Consider the following 17983-nt stretch of genomic DNA (forward strand, 5'->3'; position numbering starts at 1 on the left):
TGGATGCCAGCTTGTGCAATACCTTCTCTATGTGCTCCAACATTTATAGGCCAGGGCTGACCTTTGGGTACTCTGGGAAGGCACCTGGTATCTGACAGCACGATCAGGACTCAGAGCACAGTTGAACTGCTGTGACATTAGCATTAGTTCTGCAGTTAGACTGTAATTACATGGCTGGTTTGGGATGGAAATTGCTGGTTACACTGCAGGGCTCTGCAGCCACTTGGGACCACATTCATAGGGTTAACACAGTTTAGTTTCCTTATATATCCTTTCTGTGTGCATCCAATCTCCCAAAGTAATTTTTCTGAGATGGATTATTTGAAGGACCTTACATGTCCACAGCATGTGTATGTTCCATATGATCAAATAATGAACATCCTGTGAGCAGTTTTTTGGAGGGCCAAAATCCCTGTTGTCACAGCTGCATGGAGTCATTAGTGTTACACCAGCAGCAGAGATGATCCCAGACCTTGTTTAGTGATTTGACTGGCCATCTCACCATGAGGACTTTCTATCATTTCCAGGAACATGAATTTGGAAAAAACAGTTATTTCAGTGGCACGAGGTTGACAATTGTTTGGTTTTTAAAGAGTTACCACATAATGTTAAACTAGTATCTTGCCTTAATGTGAAATCTTGATGCAGTGTATCTTATGATCTATTAATCTGGGAAAAAATGTAAACCAAAAGATAATAAACATAAACAGTGATTAAACCACAAACATTCCTCAGAGTAAATGATAATATAATTAAACTTTAACTTCACAATGCAGATTCTTTTAGTGCATAATTGAAATTGTGTAAGATGCTTTGGCAATATGTTTGACATTAACTGAAAGAAAGTAATTTTAGGAACCAGGAACTGATCTTCCTTTTATTGACATCATTTGCTTGGCTTCTGCAGCTGTGTCTATCCCACAGCTTCTTTGTGGTGTGCTTCACAGACCCACTCCTGGACAGTCCCTCCCTGTGTCCTGGCAGCATGCTGGAAGGTTGTGGTCCATGCCTCTCCAAAGCTGAGATCCTTTCAAAGGAAACTAAAGCATGCAGGGAACACAAGGATCTGCAGGGCTGAAGAGTACAGGGACATGGAGCACCAAGGGGCTGCCCAGCAGACCTTCCCACAGCTGGCATTCTCTCCTGCCAGTGTCAGTGGCCATACCAAATTCAACCAGAGGCCCATGTGGGCTACTTGTCTGCTGAAAGTGTATGCTTGGGAAGCATAGAAAAGAAGGGCAAGCAGGTAGTGTTGCTATCTCAGACATCCTCCTATGTGTCTGCACCTGCTCTCAAATTTAATGAGACTGGATGACAGTTTGAAGCTTCCTTCACCCTCTCCCTGCACAAGGCTTTCTAGACATCTCAGTCAAAGGAAATACTTTTATGATCCACACTTCATGTGCTCCTGTTCCCAGCTGTGGGGCACTACCATTGCAGCAGCTGTGGCCCCACATTCTCATGGCAGCAGAGATCAGGCAGGAGCCTCCTCCCAGGGGCCCTGCTGCACGCCTGAGACCCAGCTAGGATGACATCTCTGCTTTGTCTTCCTTGCCCTAGTCCCAGATGATGGCCTGAGCCCTTATGAAGTACATGGGCAGTCTTAGAACCACCAAAGTCACTCCTGGCTGAACCGTACCTGCTGTGACTATGCTGCAGGTAGGCTTGTGCTTGGCTCTGTAGAATACACATTGATGGTAAGTGAAGAAAGACAGAGAAAGCAGAAGACAGGCCCTCACTGGAGAACTCTAGGGACTGACTGCCCTGACCACATCAACTCAGAACCACCAGCAGCCATAGCCAGCACTAAGTAAACAACATTGGTTCAGTACTACTGCATGGCTAGATAAACCAAAATAATAACGACATTTAGAAAAACACATAAATACATAAATGAAAAAAGAATGTCTCATAGCTTTTTGCAGTGCTCTGAAATGAGGCTCTTTGGCAAAACTGGGAATTTGGGAGTTATTGAGGGTTACAGGGCTGCCAAGCAGTGTTTCCCAGGGCGTTTGACAATAGCCTCTGGAGAGCTGGTCACATGCTAATGGTTCCTCTTCATCCTTTCCAGCCACAAAATTACAGCCACAAGAATCAAGATTTACATTCAGTACATTCTTAGCATAGTGGCTCTCTCACACTCTTTCCACAGTAAGGAGAGGCAGTTTCTACAAACACTTTGTGACTGAGTGTAGCATCCAGAAGATCTCTGCCCATGAGACAACCTGGGTTTAAAGTTATGGACCAACCTGAGAAAAATTCTGGAAACTTTCTTAGTGCTGGCAGGAGTTCACATGACTGGCACTTATGCCATAGGGGTTTCCCAGAAACAGGAGCTGGTGCATTTGTGAAGATGGCTCCTTATGAATCAAACTAAGAAAGATTTGTTTCTGTGATAAGAAACAAATGTACAAATATTTTTATTGAGATTCTTCTACTTTCTATGCAAACCTGATTTTAAGTACTGCTGGACTTCTTATAGCATGGGCAAAGGAACAAAGGACACTTAGTCTGCAGTTCAAAATCCAGGATTTGTCCACAAATGGCTTAAAACCTTTGATAGTTGATACTCAGTGTGACTGGTCAGCATGCACAGCAGACAGCTGGCAGCGAGTGCCAGCAAGCTGAACTTGTTTCACTCCCTTGCTCTTGTCACTCATTTGAGAAATACCTTATTTTTGGAAATTGTCTTATGTTTAAAAAGAACAATTGACAATCAGGGTACAAGAAAAATCCAACTTTTTTCTGTGAATGTTTTTTCAAACTTGAAGTAAAAGCTAGGTAAAAGTCTCTTTCAAATTTATATGACTCATTTTAAAAAAACCCTCAGATTTTAAATATGTACAGCCCAGATTTAAATCAAATTACCAATGCCATTGATCACGGAGGTAGAGTTTTGGAGCTCTAATTAAACCCAAAGTAAAAAATTGCAAAAATTCCTCATGTTATTCATACACTCCTGATTTTCAGCCACAGATAGCTAATGGTCTCTGACTGTAGTGACTTTCATACCACATGGCATGGTCCAGTATTAAACAGGTTAAAATTATGTTGGTACGATTTCAAGAGAGGAGTAGTGGATCCTCAGCAAAGAATTTTACTTTGGAAAATACCCATTTATCAAATGTTTTTCTTGTTGTGAGTGGATACTTCTTTCAGGAATATCCTGTGAGAACCCTGAGTCAGTGCTCTCAGAGCCTGAGAAATGGCTATTTTGGAGGCTCAGCCCAGGGTCCCACACGCTGCAGAGCATTGCCTTTTCTCTCTTCTGGGGAGAAGCTGAACTCCTTCTTTCTGCTGTGCTGCTTGCCTGTTTTGTGGCTAACATGTGCATACAAAGGACTGGTTCCTGTTGAGAAAATGGACCTTGAGGAAACTTTAGAGACATCTCTTCTTGAAGAGAAGTTGCAGCAGCACTGGGGGCATCTCAGAACTGTGGTCAGCTGAGAAGCTGCTGCTCGTGCTTCTGGGCAGCCCTTGGTGCTGCAAAATGGCTTGTCCTGGATTTAACTCAGGAACGGGAAAACAGGGAATGTGTCTGCTGTGTATGAAAGACTGACTGCACCTGGCAAGGTAATTAGGACACTTCATGTTAAGGCAGCAAGAAGTTTAAAGCTGAGAAGAGGCTGTGCTTTTTCACATGACAGGGAATGAATTTGTGGACACAGCTGCATTGTGGTCTTAGCACTCAGGTGCTAAAAGGACAGAAACGGGACTAGAAGGATTTATTAGTGGGGACGCTTGAAGAGAAATTTTAAACACCAATCTTTCAGAGAAAAAGAAAACATCTTGGTGCAATAGAAAATGTTCTTGCACTTTTGTCCCTCATTTGTTTGGTATTTTCCCCCTTCAGAGACTGGATCCCAGATTAGCAGGGTTGCTAGTCAGAGCAGGTGCAAGGGTGACATGTCTTATTTTCCTGTGGCAATGTTTCCTAAAATTCAGAGTAAGTTTGTGACATTTAACTAAACCAAATATGTGATACAAAAGGGTAAAAATGGTGCATCAGTCTGATTGAATACTTACTGTCACTATGAGACTGAAAAAATGCATACATTGCTCTAGCCACAGCTTGAGCTGTGAACAGTTTATCTTTCCATTTATAGGAAAGGTCAAGACAAGTTTGAGTCACCTTTTTAAGAGACAGCTTTTCTTCTGCTTCCCAGCCACAACATTTGTCTGGGTGCCCAAGTGTAGGGGCTGCTGAAAGGAAGCTGCCCTGTCAGTCCATCACGTCTGGGCTGTGCTGTGCCCCAGAGCCCACATTTACAACCCAGGCACGCTGCAAAGTATTTCCCGAGGCTTTGGTGTGGGGGAAGAAAGAGGATGTAGAGGGATGGGATGCTTGTAACCCAGATTTGGGGACAGACTGGTTTACTTGGGCACTGATGATGGATGGAAGTGGGCTGCACATGATGCTTTTTTTTTGGGGGAGCTCATCAAGCACTATCCAGAGGGTGGAATAACATTATCTGTTAAACAGTCTCAAAATCCTCCTAAGAAAATAAAGCAATATTTCTATCTTGCACTGTCAGTGCCAGAATACTGCAAAGCAGCCATCATTTCACACTCCTGCTGGAATTTCTGGGCTTTGTAAGCACAAGTGCCCCATTTGGAGCAATGTGTCTCTATGCTGCTGCTTAAGAAAAGAAGAATAAAAATGGGAGACATCCCTGCCCAATCAAATCCTTGCAATGAGGGAAACTCTGACAATGACTGTTCAAACGAAAAGAACTAAACAGTTCAGCTGATCTCTTCCATGTGTATGAGGTTTAGGTATCAGTTGCTATGGCAGTAAACTATGTCAAATTGTGTCCTTTTTAAATCTGCAGAATTCTTTATATTTCAGCGACACAGAGTGTGGTTGTAGTTAGTGCCAGGCATATATTGGATTAATTTTGTTTTGTAGCTGAACAGTGCCCCATTTAAGCTTTGTTTTAGATTGGCTGAAGATTTCACCAGGTATTTAATTTCTATGTTATTTATGCCTTTAAAATGGCCAAATTTTAAAACATAATTTTTTCACATGTAAAGCATTTTAGCCAGTTCCATTTTGACTTACTCAAAATATCCATGGAATAAGATTTGACTTTATAAAAGCTTCCAAAATCGGAACTTTTTCAGTAGCCATTTTAACTACTAAAAGAGCTAAAGAAATTAATTCAGCCATCTACATTTTAAGCACAGTTTATTTCTTCAAGCTTTGCTAAAATGCTGTTCCCGCAAAGTTCATTCCAAGTGGTTGTAAAGATATTCTTATCTTTGGGAATTTGCAGGAATCCTTCCAACGTGTAAGTTTTTAATGGTTTAAAAAAAAATTATCAATATCTTATAGTCATTCACCCTTTGCTGCCTCCCACTTTACAGAATAGTTATTAGGCTCTCACTGAGAACTGGTCTCTTAGAAACAACACAAAGAAATTAAGGAAGGAGGGACAGCAACAGAATGCTTGAAGATAACAGTGCTGAGGATGCTGAAAAAGAAATCAGTAAGATAGGAAACAAGGGGATTTGGAGGTCAGCAGAGCGGGAGTGAGCAGGAAATGGAGGGAGGAACTGAGTGTCAGAAGCAGCTGATAGATTCATTGCCCTGCATTTTCTTAGGCTAATACTTCCTCAATTGGTATCAACAGCTGAGGCTGCATTGCCTTGCCTCTTAAATCTCCTGTCTGTGTACCTGACAAGCCCTGCCCAGTGACTGTCACATACATTCCTTCTGCACATCTTAAACAGTGCAAAATCCTCCTTATTCTGTAATATGGATGTAAAAAACATCCAGGAACTAAAGGAGGAGAAATACTTGCTTCACCAGAGACATCTAAAAATACAAGTATTTGCTAAAATAAGGCCCATTTTATTGCATAAGACTTTTATAAGTCTGACCACCTGAAGTTTAATTTTCCTTCTTTCATATATAATTATATCATAAAGATTATGAATCTTTCTGAAAGAAGGGAAATGGTGAAGGTATATCTATTGCTTACTTCACTGCAAATATGCAAGGATTTTCACATTTTAGAGAAATAAGATTTATTTTAAAACCAGACTTAAAAGACTCTATTTTGTTAGAAAACTAACAATGAGCTAAGAGTTGAATAAATACAGCAAATGAATGCTTTAGAACATATTAAGTGAATAATTTGCTAGAACTGGTCATCTGCTACTGAGCAGAAAATGAAAAGCAATTTTCAATTTTACAACATAAACACAGTTTATTCAGATTTCATGCACACAGGCAGTGTAAAAAACCAGGTATATATATTTATTTGGCACTGTATTCGCTAAATTAATTTTTCAGAAACTGCTTAGACTGGATCTCTTTAAATAGTCTTCCTTGCTGTTCACTGTGGGATACACAAACTCTAACATTTTCTCATAGCTGGTCAAAAGGAGAGTTTATAGGTTTAATCAATCTTGTTAACCATGTGCAAATATCAGCTGTATGTGCTGAACTAAAGCAAGCAAAAAACCTTAGAGCAACTGATACCATATTTGCAAATATAATCTTAATATTAATTTCCCACAATACCTTTCACAAAGTTGTATTGAAGACCACGCCCAGCTTGGGATGGACACATGGGGACCTGGTGCTATGCTAGATGGAGCTTTCTTCTACCTCAAGCTCTAATGGTGGCCTTTTGCTTTATTCATGATCTTTAAGCAGCTTTTGTAGGCCATTCATACATCCTTCTGACTGACAGAACAGGGTTTGAGGAGCCCTTGTCCCTCTGCACGTTGTCCCTGGTCCCTGCTCCCCCAGTGTGCAGTGTTTTCCCTAGGAGGGACTGTGTCCTCAGGCTGTCTGTCTCAGGGGCTGATATTAAGCTACCTATGAATGTGTAAAAGGTGACCCAATGTGACCCAAAGGTGACCCAATGTGTAATCCTGTGGAAATGTTCCACGGTTAGCTTGGTAAAATGTGTTTTTCATAAATGCTTGTTGATTGGCACTTCTTTTATTACCTTTTAAAGTTTGTTATTAATAGAAACCAAGAGTAACTATTCCACTGCCTTTGCTAGCAGGCTGCTGGGAGCGTAATTGCTCAGGATGTCTGCTTACACTTCTAATGTATTGTCACAAACTCAGCTTCCTTTAATCCTCTGCACTTACTGTGTGTTTCAAAACTTACTGGAAATGATGAATACTAAAGAGATCCTTGTCTGGCTCTTTTAAAATCCATACATGGGAATGGTCTGATTTTGTTATTATTAAATCTTCATTTGGAATCTGCTGCTTAGCATCCTCTTTAGAAATGGTTATAATGGTATGCAAAATATTTTATCATATATATAAATCTGTCTTTCTCCCAACCAGAAGGCCACAAATATTTCAGTACTCCTGCCCTCTGTACGAAAACCATTGTTAAGAACTCTTGATTTAGTTATGCTAAAATATTTTTTGTCATTAACCTTTTTTTTCCTATAGATATTATCATGTCCTGTTTCCTGCCTTATTCACTTCCCACTGTGCAATGATATTTGATGCTGTTGTCTTTCATTCTTTTCCATTTGTTTTAATAATTTTTATTTTACATTTTTTTGTCTAATCTTTTTTTAAAATACAGAACATCGTCTCTCTCAACGGAAGATTGCTGGCACCCAAGAGCATTCTTAAATTCTCAATTAGCATATGTATTTTTATCTCCAAAAGAAAATGTGGGCTTGGTGGCAGTAGCACTGTTTTAGATTCATAGCCATGTGATCAGACTAGATAATCAGAAAGGCACACTGCGGCCTTGCAAGCAGTAGGAAAATTCAGGAGTACTGCACTTGGGTCATGCATATAGGGTTGCATATTTGTTTCCTTAGCTTGCCTGGATAACATTTCTCTACAGCTGTTCTAGTAAAGGATTCTGAGCCTTGTCCAGAAACTTCATGCCTGCACTGCTTTGAAGTGTAGCTTGTCACTAAAGGATTTCTGTTAAGTGTTTCAGATATAAAACCTCCTCTGTAGGCCTGTGCAAAATGCTTGGGTGCCCTTTGTTTTATTTATTTTCCTTTTGCAAATAAGCGTTTATAATGCTTACCCTGAAAACAGCATTTCTTACTTTTCAAGAAGGAATGCTATTGATCTTTGGAGGCTGGATGACTACAACATTATTTTTCTCAGCTATGCCCCAGCAATACACAGCTGAAGGGAAAGTCATGATGTCAAAGAAAAATGGCAATTGCCAAATTCAGAACAAATGAAGGACTCATCTTTTGGTGAGTGTCCTGAAAGGTTATTTCATATGTCTTCATGCCACAGAATAATGATATTATAGACCAGTTCAAAAAAAGATTTGATAGATTCATGGAATACAAGTCTAATGAGGGATATTGGACAGAACAAAGTCATCTCTCATTCACAGGGAGGGTAAACACTGGGAATATCCCAGAGAAAGCACCACTTTCTGCTTATCCTGTCTGTGTGGGCATCCACTTCTGAGCCCTTCTGGAGACTCAGGCTGGAGTAGATTGACTTTTGGTCTGATCCACATGGCTGCCCTCTGCAATTAATCCTGTTTGAGTCAACAGAAATAGTAGAACAATTTGGACTGGCAGCGAGGCTTGACCAGCATGGGGTTTGGTTGAAGTATTTATAATTCTGATAAACCAAGACTGAAATTAAAGAATAAAGGAAACAATAACTCTTCCCTTGCTTCTTCTTATTGTGGTTTCATTCCTTTGTTTCTTGATGTGGATTCCAGAAAATTAATTGAGCATTAAGACCCAAAGAGCAGTACTTTTGGGGCTGATTATTGCATGCCTCAGCTGCTGTAATAAAGTATGAGTTAATGACTCTAACCACCTGAAAAGTGCAACAATTTCCCTGTAAATTCAGTGCCTGGAGTTACTTATTGTCTGATCACTTAGTCTGTAGCTCAGAAAAAAGGAAGAATTGAAAAAGCAGAAACTTACTGCTGTTGCATTTAAGGAGTGTTAAATAAAAATAAGTTTAAAAATAAATCCACATTCTTGTACTTCCTGGACATTATTGTCCTGTGCATGACATACCTGGCAGCGAGTCAACACATCGCATTCACGTCTGAAGTTTGGAAGCTGTTTCATAACTAAAGTGAAATCTGTGGCCAGTCTGTAAAATCAGCCAGACCTGAACCTGGCAGCACCACACATTGTAATCCTGGTGTTAGGCCAGGCTTGACTGGTACAGGGAATGTTATTGAGTTGAATTCTGAGCATGCTGTGGGTGTGCTTCTTGTAGGTCAGTCAGTGCAATCAGTAACTTTTCCTCTCAGCTCCATTTGCAGGAAATGACCAAAAATCCTGTCTGCTTTAAATGTTTTTCAATATAAGACAGAAAAAGGGGTAAACTGAAATTCTGTGCCACTCATGTTCCTGGAGCCCTATATCCCTTACATAAGATACCTATGTGGTTTTTCTTATACAGACAGCTGCATTTTTAAAATATTGAGTGACTGTCCAGTGAAAGTTTCAAGGTTGTACCTTGAGAGAATCCCAGCAACATGAGCAACTGAGAGGTCTGCTTTTGGGTTTCAGCCTCTTAAAGACAAGACCATCCTTTCACCTTCACAATACTTGGAGCAATGGTGTGTGCTCCTCATTGTGAACTGTGCCTGCTGTAACACTGTCTGTAATAAACAGTATATATAATAACAGTAACAACAAAAGCTGGAAGCTCATGAAGACAAAGATGGTGACTTGCAATAATTTAAGTTGTTTTCCCAGCTTTGTCACACACTTGATATGTGACCTTGAAGAAGTTATTTAATCTTTTTCTGGTTTAATGTTCCTCCAGAGACACAGGATAACATTACTTAGCAAGGGTGTCAGGAGGCTTAATTCAGAAGTGATTGTGAAGCCTGCCAGTCTCCACAGAGGGTCCATATTCTCAACATGGAAGAGATTATTGTGCTGGTGGCAAAGGATATGCAAAGAATGCGAACAGGTCATCAAAACAAGAAGTTTTGTGTTGAAAAATGTCAGACTGACCCTTTCTTTCACCTCCCTATAGCTTGGATACAGATAAGGCAAAATGAGGGAATTCCTGTCTGAAGCAACTCCACAACAGGAAATATTCTCTTTAAGTAAGCAAAACCTTGAAGCCAAATGGAAAAAAGAGCCAGCCCTGAGGAGACTGGCTATTGCAATTGCAAAGACCCAAAATATCCTCTGCTTTACATAAGTGGTCTCTGTGCCATCGTGGCGGCTCTCAGCCTTCAGCAAGGGCTGAAATGAGAGCAGCCATTAGCCTTGACCCAGGCATTGCCAGCCATGCCAGGTCCTTCCCCTACTAATGGTTGCAAATGCAATTCTTTGGCAGCAGGGAGACCAGGGTGAGCTCCTGAAGGGCAGTGCAGCTGCCAGGCCTGTTCTCTCCCAAGGCACGCCTGCGAAGGGAGCTGCCTGGGGAGCTGATTTACAACGTGAGGCTGAATCCCACTGTTCTGTGAGGGGCGTGGCAGTGGCCTGAAGCACCACTTTGTCCAGGAAGGGATGGCCAGAACTGGGGTCCTGACAGTGAGGGATTAAAGCAATAACAGACTTGGATGTGATACAATCCAAACCTCCTTCTTCCTGGACAAATCTGCAGCTCAGAGGATCTTATTTTAAAGTACCTCTGGGAGGTACCGCCCTTCCTTTCTCTGGCTTTATCCCTGCTGCAAAGCCCGGCTGCTGCGCTGTGCCATGTGGACCTGCTTGCACTTTCTGGCATGCAGAGTTGCGCCTTTCCCAGTGAACTTCTCAATCATGTCACCACTGTAAATTTTCTTTTATTGCTTTTAAAATGTTTTATTGCAGAAGCCTTATCCTTTTAGACAGAGGCTCTTGCTCAAAGATACTGCTCTGTAATCCCTCAGGGAATCACAGCTCCACCTCTGAAGAGCACAGACTGTAAAGCCCATGTTTCATTTATTGGACAGCCCCTTCTGAGTACATCTGCCAGAAATGCACATATGAACATGTACCCAGATGAGTAAAAAACTGTCACTAGGTTAAGGGAACACTGTGCATCATTCAGATGGCTCACTGGCTTCCTCAAATTAGTATTAACAAGGAGATGTTGAACCCCAGGTTTCAACAAGCACATAACTAAATGCAAACTCTAACACTTGGAGCATTTTGCCATTTTGAAACCTTCTTTGTCAAATTTTAGGTTTTCAGATCAATGTCTGGAATATATCCATTCAGAGATCCAGGGCAGTGCCAGCGTACTTAGTGTGTTGAACAAGTCAGGAGAGGTACAAAAGAAACTGAAGTGGCAACAGTTAGCCACTTGTGTTTGGTATAGAACTCTGCATTTCTATTACCTTTTTCATAGTGTCCCTTGTCTAAAACACTGCTGAATGGGGATGGCTTGGTAAATCTGACAAAAGGGTTTCAGCATTTTATAACAGTTGGCATGGCTTTCAGAGAAGTGAAATGCGTGCCACAGAAGGCGTTTTCAGCTGTGGCACCACTGGATGCGCTGGCCTTTCATTTCCCTGACATGCATGCTATGTGGTGTTGAAATACTACAAATTTCACTGAGTTTTTTTTGGCACCTAATCCGCTGGTGACAGTAAATATGGCATATGAGGGAATCCAGATCAGAAGTTATTTGTGCATTGCTTTACATCAGTACAGCAAACTGCAAGAAGTGAAAAAGCCACTATTTTAAAATCTACTTCTTATTGGTACACTTTTCAGTCATGACAAACAAGGATGAAATGTCAGTGTCATGATTTTAGGCAAGGAGTGTATTTAATCACTGCAGTTGCCGGAATAAATACCAGACTAAGAAAGTGGTGAGACAAGAGAATCAAGAGAAATGTTCCGATTTACTATCTGCTGAAGTATCATTGAAACTATTTGAGATAACATTGGTCCAAATGAATTAAACAAATATAGCCTGAGACTTTCATATGAACAAGATGACTATTTCAAGAAAACTCTGTTCTATCCTGCATCAGCTCCATTATATTTTTTTGCTTTTACATTTTTTACATTAGTCTTAATTTTTTTAAAAATAAAGATGTCTTCAAGTGTTCTGTTTATCATTAGTAAAATGTAAATAAAAGAAATTAGAAGTTCAAGAGAGAGTGAAAGTTGTGTGTGTATTGAAAGGTGCCTGAATAGATCACAGAGCTAGAAGCTTTCCTGCAAAAGGCTACCTGAGCTGAACTGAGCAAAATGGAAAAGTTCCTGTTTTATTGAATATTCTCACAGAAGACCACTTAAACATTAAAAACTTTCTGCTTCTGAAATGCAGCCACCCTTACTATCTGGAAAATAAAGAGTGTAAAAGTGAGAGATGAGTAAAAGCTCTTGGAAGTGTTTTGGTTTTTTTAACGAAAGAAAAAAGAAGTCCTTATCAGTCTCACTTATGCAAACCAGAATGTCAAAATTATTGTGTGAACTTTGAAATGAGTGCCCATTCCTTTGTTCCAAAAGCCTTCTTCGGGCTCCTTCACTGATGAGGACAATTTTCTCTGTTCAGCAAATAGACTTCCTATGTCTTTGGTAAATAATGAAGCTTCTTTGTTTTGGGACAAGATATTTCCAGTCTATTTCAAGGTCTGAAATGTTCAAACCCCTGAATGGTTTGTTGAATCTAAATACATTCTCCTGGATCTTCTTTTGGCAGGTTTAATCATTACTTGGCTGAGTTCCAGGGCTAAATATGTGGGGTTGTAGAATTCATTTGATATCTTGAACCTGGGGAGTTTCATTACCTGACTATCACTGTGGTAGAAAACACTGCACAAGTTCTAAAATTTAATTTCATGCTCCATTCGTTTTTGTGTCACCGCTTGTTCTGTGACACCCAGACCTGTAAGACTATCTGCCCTTCCCTCCACATAGACATGTAGAAAGACAGCAATGTTTGGATAGAAACTTTAATCCCAACTTCCCAATATCTGCTGAAAAAACTCAGCATTAATTGCAGCCTTACCCATGTCAATTATCAAGACAGCAGTAGGTAGCAGAGGATATTAGAGCACTCTCCCAGGGAGTGAAAGATGTCCAAAAGAATAAGAAGGCATTCCCACCTTTAACCACAGCACAGCAGAGGTCAACAAATGTAGCCAAGGTTATACCAATCAATACACATTTAATTATTATTTAATTATTGAACATTCCTGTCTGAAGCTGAACAATCAGATTACAGACTCTTGTCAAAAGCTAGATGGATAAGTTTCCCTCTGGATGGATGGATTGTGCCTAAAACAAGCGGTAATTCAGACAAAGGGACATACATCATTTTTAATTGACGAAGGCTGGCCCCTCAACACAATTATTCAAAGCCTAGTGCCAACTAATGAATCTGCACTGCAACACCATTGTAGCACTTTGGCTTGAAGTTAGTGCTTCTAAACTACCATTTAATTGTTTCAGTTCATATAATTTAGATTTATGAATAAACATGCATTTTCCTTGGGGCTTTTCTAACCCTTTCTTGCTGTAGTGAGCAAAGTAAAACTTCAATTTTCGTTTTGACTGAAGTGTTTTGACTGAAGCGCTGCTGATTTTCTAAATTCTAATAAGAATTTCTCAGGGTGACATCACTGTCGCTACATGGACTCTGTTTGCTGAAATCTGTGATTAAAAGTGCAAATGGAAAATACAATTCAATGTGCTGTTTTTCCTCAAGTCCCTGCTGCTTCTACAAGTTCTTAATTTAAATACCATTAGCTTTATTTGAAAACAGTTCTGTCCAGAAATATAGTGTAGATCAACGTACAATAATCTTTGCCAGCTAAATGTCTTTATCATAATTTTAATTAACTTTAATTAACTAGCATGAATTCAACAGAATTTCTAATTACCCAATGGTTGATTTTATATTATTTTTGCTACTTTTCTATTTTTCTTGCCCTCTTTGAAAATTCCATACCTGAAAAATAACCTATAAATCCAAAATGGTAAGGATAATTTTAAAGATATAAGCTGTCATGGACTGTGTGTGCGAATACTCTTGCTTTGCCTTAAATTTCATGTTAACAAGAGAAAGTAAACAGTAATCAGCTAAGCTTGCAAATTTCAACTTGAGCATTTTAGGAGGTTTTTTTCCCACATTTTGCAGTTTTTGCTATTAAAAGTAAACAAAGAATGCTTAATTTTGAATATCTTGTTGTGTAGGCAAAAGCTGCTGATGACTTGGGTCATGCTACTTACAAGAACATCCAAATCATACACTGGTGTTTCATAAACATCAACAGAGCCATCTGCCATCTTTAGTCCAGGTGAACAACTTGAAGGCCAAGGGAGCCTCCTTATAAATGGCCAGTGAGAAACTGAACGTCAATGAAATGAGTTTTTAAGTCAACCACTTAATGTTATGAATAGAGTGTGGAAAAAAATAAAGTGTAAATTCTTGTATACATACCACCGATCACACTTAAATTATGTTTGGCACGTCTCTAGTTTGAGAGCTGAAACTTGGCTTGTGTATCTGAAAAGCACAAAAAAATATGGGGGAGTTAATAAATTAATTTTTCATATGACAGATCTTGGAGATAACCTGTTGAATCACTCATATTCCTTTAATGAAATGGCATGGATTTGTAATACAAATATTTGGCAATAAAGAGAGCCATATGAATCAAAAACCTACGTATTGTTTGAGATATTTTTGAGTAAGGCTGTGCATTGGAAACCAGCGGTTTCTGCTGGAAAGACATGGTAACAAGGAAGGTTACTGGCACAGGAAAAGATGGTCTTTACATAGATTTGAAGATAATTTTGAAGGTCATAAAAGCAGATGTTCGGTTCTGACAGTGTAGGATATCCTAAAAGTAAAATGACTGGTTTCAATTACAAATGCAGACTGTGATTCAGTTAAAATTAGACCACGAGAAATTGCAGCTGTTTGAAGTAGGATAGCCAACTGCATTCTAGCCCATCTGCCAAACTCCACAATTTTTTTTTTTTTCCAGGGATGAAACAACATATACGTGAGATAAGAGAAGTTATTCAAGATAAGAATTACACAGTTCCTTTCCTAATCAGTCATGGCCAACACCACTTTGCTGTGGCTGTCATGGTGTGTAATATATCCCTCTTTCCATCACCTCCCAGAGACATAGATATGGGGCCTCTCTTGCCAGGAGAAATGTGGATTTTTATTGGGGACTAGTAATACAAGGTATTTATTGTTGTCTTGAATATTGTGTTATCTAATATAGGTAAACAAGACCATCATTTGGATGCTTGCCAATCCCAAATGTTTGGCATGGTTTTTAGTTTATCGTTTCTTTGGGATCTGCTTGGGGCTTTTTTTTATTGCTTGTTTTCATTTTTTGTTTGGTTTGTTGATTTTTTTTTTTAATTTAATTTTTTTAAGAGTGTGGTCACTCAAATGTTTGTCCTTCAAAGACTTAGTCTTAATTTGAGGCATGGATGACTATACATTTTAGGAGTTACACTGGAAATATATGTACTGCTTGTCAAAGCAAAGCTGGTTTTGTGCTTAACTTCACAAGGAGAGTGTTTGCACAGGAGACATTAGTGTGATTTACTCAGGGTGTTCAATCCCTGAACTCACAGCGAATGCATTGACCAGCTGCTCAGGGATTGCATTGGATCAGCCCTTGCCTTTTGTTCCTTAAGCAGGTGTTGCTTATGGGCATACGGCTGCAGAAAGGGTCACTGCTTTTGCACTGTATGTTGAGTTTTCCATCTCAGAGTGAGGGAAAAGGCAGTTCTTCCACTGCTTGGAATGGATCCACCCCAACCAGCTTCAGAGATTTTCATAAGCATTACCAAGGAAGCTCAGAGAGTACTCAGGATTCCTAATGACTACGTTGAGAAAAAACACAAAACCCCCAAACATACCCACAATACAAAGTGCTCTGAAAGTATTTGGGAAGAGGAAGATTTGTGTTACAGCTGGATAGCAGAGAACAGCACTGAAAGAGAAATAGAAAACAGGAGTGACATCAGCATGGGAAGGGCTCAAATTAAAAAGTAAAGAAAAGACCGTGAGAAACATATGTATCTGTGAATAATTTAAGAGTGAGAAAGTGGAGGAGTCAGCAATATATGAAAAACTGTGTTTTCCATAAATTAATATGTCTTACTGATACTTATTCCAAAGATTATGCATTAAAATACACTTTAATGTGTACACAGGTAAGAATGAAGAGTGTACAAAAGAATGAAAGACAGTGCTGCTGTACACGTCTGAAGCTGCTGTTCTGCATCTGTGTTCCTCAGTTAGACTTGTGCAAGAATGTTGGGTGACCCTTCAGGTTTTCTGACATTCCTGTAACCAGACCAGTGGTAGAGGTGGCAGAGCCAGCAGCTGTGCATGGCCCATTGGGTAAGTGCACCTGCAGGAGTGTGCAGGTAGCATCCTCCCACCCTCCCCGACAAGGACAGGGTGCTAGCACTCACAGCTCATCTTGGAAGAGCGCCTGAGCCCCAAAATGCTGGAGAACAAACCTTGAGAAGCTGCACAAACACAGAGCTGAGTTCCAGGTTCTGTAATTGTGCTGAGCTTGGTCAACCGGACCACACAAGCAGGACTACTGAATTCAACACTGCAGTAAGGGCAGGATGAGCTGTAGCTGTCACCCTGGAAAAAATGCCTGGAAGTGACAACTAGTTCGATTTCTAGATAAAATCCAAATGTGCTTTTTAGACTCCTTATGGATTTTTCCCAAATACAAATACAAATAAACATTTTCAACTACCTTTTAAAGGATAATTTCATATGGAGGATCAAGGGCACGCCTAGTTTTTGAGAAAAGTGGCGGTGTTTTCAAACATAGCTTTGCCTGAGGTAGGTAGTGCCTTTCAGTGCATTTGAATACAGTATTTAAACAGGTGGTTATTAGTAGGGAGAAGCAAGCCACAAAGCTGATGCAGTCAGAAGGTTCTGCACTCAGGATGCTGCTGTCTCCAGCCTTGACACAAGCGCATACGTGATTAACAGGCGATACCATTTACTGTAAACAGTCGTGTGGTTGTCTGGGGTGGCTGCTGTCTGCCAAACTGTCTACAAGGGCTATTCTGTTCTTTATAAGTTTTGTCTCCAGGTTCTGAAAGACATTTTGTGAAACTCATAAAAATCTCTGGGCCATACCTGGAGTATCATAAAGTTAGCCACTGCTGGATGGGGAATGACAACTCTGCTGTGGGAACAGGTTTGAGCACTCTATGTGCCTGCAAGATTTCAAAGGGAAAACAGGCAGGCTTTTCAAACTTCTGGTAATTCCTGCTGTATCAGGTCCCTCTTTTTTTCCTTTATTGTATTTTCAGTAACTTTAATAAGACAAGTTATTATGATTAACATCTTGAAGACATCAGGATATTAGAGGAAATAAAAAGGGAAAGACAACCCTTATAGGCCTCTCCCTTGTTTCAGTGCTCTGTCTCAAATAAATCTATGCAATCTGTGATCTTTTAAATAATTAACCGGTGTTCTATTACCTAGTCCTTCTTTGCAAACTTTTTTTTTTTGCTCTTGCAGACCCAGATCCCACCCAAATTCTGCCAGACTCCTGCCAGGGTGTAACAATACCTGAAATGCTGAAAAAGATTGATGTTAAACTTCCATTGATTACTGTAAGGTAACATGTTAAGAATTATTGATACTAATACATACAAGAGAGAATTAAGCACAGAAGAAAATCATGAGGACAGACAGGAGGAAGGGAAGGTGCATTTGTGATTCTATGCATCCATGTGGCCAGAGTGGTAATTAAATTTATAAATTATATAGTTAAATCTATAAATTTCCAAGCAACTAAACTGCTATTGGTGCTTGTTTTCTCTGCTATTTTGAACAAATATGTCATAAACCAACACTAGAATAGTTTTTGTGCAATATCTCCATAGATACTAATGATACCCAGGAGATATAGATTTTTCTAGTTGAAGAAAATCACATTTTTTCTAAGTTTAATCATAAATCTGCAAATGCACAAGATCCAGTTTATCAAAGGTAGCTTTGTGCTTGTGGCCCACAGAGCTCCTTGTAGCTTCCCTGCCCAAGGCTCCTGCTGAACTATGAAAACACAGTTCCCAAAACCAAA

General features: G+C 39.8%; 1 long non-coding RNA gene across 1 annotated transcript; it reads right to left on the bottom strand.

Annotated features, from left to right (window-relative positions):
- Positions 1 to 12736: 12736 nt before the first annotated feature.
- Positions 12737 to 17292, bottom strand: LOC135301300 (uncharacterized). Its single transcript, XR_010363043.1, has 4 exons — positions 16389 to 17292; positions 15780 to 15853; positions 14332 to 14397; positions 12737 to 13541 (listed from the first exon to the last, which is right to left on the bottom strand). It is a non-coding gene; the product is annotated as an uncharacterized LOC135301300 (long non-coding RNA).
- Between the last annotated feature and the right edge of the window lie 691 nt (positions 17293 to 17983).

This window comes from Passer domesticus, chromosome 5 (assembly GCF_036417665.1).
Source record: "Passer domesticus isolate bPasDom1 chromosome 5, bPasDom1.hap1, whole genome shotgun sequence".
Classification (NCBI taxonomy): Eukaryota; Metazoa; Chordata; class Aves; order Passeriformes; family Passeridae; genus Passer; species Passer domesticus.